The sequence below is a fragment of the Cupressus sempervirens genome, chromosome 6, assembly GCF_028749045.1.
Source record: "Cupressus sempervirens isolate cs-2001-9-10 chromosome 6, ASM2874904v1, whole genome shotgun sequence".
NCBI classification, from domain to species: domain Eukaryota; kingdom Viridiplantae; phylum Streptophyta; class Pinopsida; order Cupressales; family Cupressaceae; genus Cupressus; species Cupressus sempervirens.
Window position 1 is genome coordinate 703518156 of NC_143123.1, and position 3151 is coordinate 703521306.

Sequence of the window (3151 nt, forward strand, 5' to 3'; positions counted from 1 at the left end):
TTTGCCAGTCCAAAATCAGCCACCTTTGGAGAGAAATCTGCATCTAGAAGAATATTTTCAGGCTTGACATCACAGTGTATGATGCGATCTCTGCATTCTTCGTGGAGATAAAGTAACCCTCTTGCGGTTCCCAAAGCGATTCCAAATCTAGTTTTCCAGTCTAAAACCTTGTTTTCTTCTTTGGGTTTGTGGGACAAGAAAGAATTGAGAGAGCCATTTGGCATGTACTCATAAACAAGCATTCCATGAGATCCCTCTACGCAGAATCCCCTGAGTCTCACCAAATTCAGATGATTTATGTTCCCAATTGTGCTTATTTCCGCACGGAATTGCTTCTCTGCTTGTCCCGAACCCTCCAATCTTTTCACCGCTACAAGGGATTTGTCAGGCAGAGTTCCTTTAAAGACAGCGCCGAATGCTCCCTTTCCCAACTTGTGGGCAAAATTGTTCGTAGCAACTCTGAGCTCTTTGTAGCTGAATATTCTGAAAGATGTTGAATACTCCAGTATCTCAAGCAGTCTTCTACGCCTGCGCTGGATAAAAACCCATGCACCGATAAACAGAGCACCCAAAACAGCAATGCCCAGAGGAATTGAAATGGAGAGCACAAGTAGTGTACTTCTTCTTGTTGTTCCTCCGTTGGATGAAGGCTTTGGCACATCAGAAGCAGCCAATCGGATAAACAAGGACTCTCTCTCAGAAGAAATATCCTTGCTCTTGGTCTGCAAGCTCAACAGATCGCCAAACCACAATTTACAAACAGCAGGATTTGAATCAGTGAAAGCAAAGGCCGAGCAGGAGCAATTGTTGAGACAAGCAGTTCTGCATTCTTGGAGATTCAACAACTCTTGGGTATATTCCGGAGCTTCATTATTGGACAAAGAAAGATTGCTCACTTGGAGAAAACCATCTGTTGTTGCAGTATCACTGTGACTGCCATTAATGGCGGCTTCGGGAGAGGCAAAGCATTGCAATGGACTCCGCCGAACACAACCGCTTAACCACCATTGTCCCAAATGCCAGGCATTGGCATCTCTTGGCTTGAATCCTTCCGCACAGCTACACAGTTGAACGTTTGCTTGGGTGAAGCAGACTCCATAAGCTCCACAAAACCCATAAACACCGCAGCTTTCTTGGGGCTGTGACCAATCCATGCTCCATCTACTGTTATCAACCCAGAGATATGCTAGCAGGTATCCATCCGGGGTCAAAACTTGCCTGGCCATCATTGAACCAGCTTTGGCGGTAAACCAAAATATGTAGTACATTTTTGTGGGGGAAAACTCAATCAAATCCTCGACAAGTATGGAGCGAGATATTGTCTCTGGCATGGTGGCAAAGAAGGTTCCCATCCACGCCCCACCGCTGTAATATTGAACGCCGTCTTTATAGTGCAGTATAAAGTCTTTCTGTTCTGGGGCCGGATTCATTTCTAGAAAGAATGGCCCGGATGATGGATCCGCATGGTTCTTCCAAGATCTAATTTTTATTCCTTTCCAGAACTTCAGGTGTGGCATCAATGTGTCCGTCGGATGTGCGAAGCTCTCCCACACAATCTCTGAAGTGTTTTGGGCGCCAAAAAGAACAAAATTACCAGTGTCGAGTATTGTAGCCATGGATGCCCCTGTTTTCTGAGTATCATTATTCAACCAAATGACTTTTCCTTGCAAATCGGAGACACTGAGATATCCAGATTTAGACAGAGAGAAAACGCCGGGCATGTTTTCGACTGGAGTTTCTCTGTTAGCCACCCAAATGATGGTCTTCTCAGAGATTTGGGCATACCAGATGCCAACATACCAGTTGTTTGTTCCATTGGGATTGAAAAATCCCAATTGAAAAGTGCCATTCTTTGAAGTAATGGTCTGATTTGCTCTCAGAGAATCCCCCAAAGAGAGGGCCTCTGTGGCAGAAACTTCTGACAAATCGCATTGACAGAGTGAAATAAGCATATATAGAGCTAAACAGAAATAGATCAAACAGTTCTCCCTTACCATTTTTGATGATGGCTCCAATACGTCGATAAACAAGAAACTGAGAGAATTGAATTCAGAAGTAGCACTTGCTATCAATCTAAAATATAAAACTTAATCTTTTAGATCAAAAAGTTATGATCGTTCTGAAGCCAATCCATACTCATTGTCTCTTGCCGTTCATCATTATAGGCCTCCGTATGCAGAGTAGACTACGGTTGTTGCTGGGAAGATGCCATTTTATGACGTAGGGAAGGAAGGGGATGGGATTAAATGGATTGCCTTGGTGAAGTCGGATCTGATGATGATGGCGTTGACAGCTGTGAGAGATCAATTGAATTGGGAGGTAGTCGTTCCAGTAAAATGGGTTCTGTATCTCAAGTCAGCTGAGAAGTCGAGAGTAATGTTATAAAAAGAGTTTATAATATTAAATAACATTTGAAAAACATTAAGCAATATTGGATGATGACTTTTGATGACTTTTTCAATGATATTACGTGACAAATTAATCAATGACAATATTATGATTAATTAATGAGAATCCAATGTTTGTTTTTTGTAACACATTTTTATAATAATATTAATGTATTTTTTTATAAAAAAAATCTATTACAAATTTATGCGGCTATATACTTGCTCACTACGTAATCATAAAAGGGTAATTAGAAAGTAATCTCTAAATTATAATTATTATGATTATTAATAATATATAAGTGAAATCTATATTATCATTTGATTAGAGTATCTATAATTAATTATTAAATTTTAAAATCAATAATATAGATTCAACTTTATCAATTGTTTATCAACAAGGTCATATTATGTCTTTTAAAAAAATTTATGGAGGGTTTAGACCTACGAAGCAACCCAGCAAGGCATGAGAACTTGATACGAGCCCACTTGTGCCTAAAACCTCTTCAGCTTAGAGCCAAGGACTGAGGGGCGTCCATGGCGTCAAAATCACCTGAGGCACGATCCCGACCTTATCCCTTATGGTGTCAAAGCCTTTCACTCAGCAAGACTTGATCCCTGGTGGCTCTTTATGAGCCATTCAACTTCACCAGTAGACCAAGGGCCCATTGACTAATGAAGGAAGTGGGATATCTAAAGAGAGATATAGCTATATAAAGCCATAGATATTAAAGGGGGGAGTGCAAGAGAGAAAGAGGTAAGGAGAT

The 3151-nt window shown here is 40.8% G+C and overlaps 1 pseudogene across 1 annotated transcript in view; it reads right to left on the reverse strand.

Annotated features, from left to right (window-relative positions):
• The window catches only part of LOC149554221 (G-type lectin S-receptor-like serine/threonine-protein kinase At2g19130 pseudogene), a 2895-nt pseudogene extending 695 nt beyond the window's left edge, over window positions 1-2200 (reverse strand). Inside the window, exon 1 of the transcript XR_016353438.1 lies at window positions 1-2200. This exon is cut by the window's left edge and continues 695 nt beyond it. The product of XR_016353438.1 is annotated as a G-type lectin S-receptor-like serine/threonine-protein kinase At2g19130 pseudogene (transcript).
• Window positions 2201-3151: the final 951 nt, after the last annotated feature.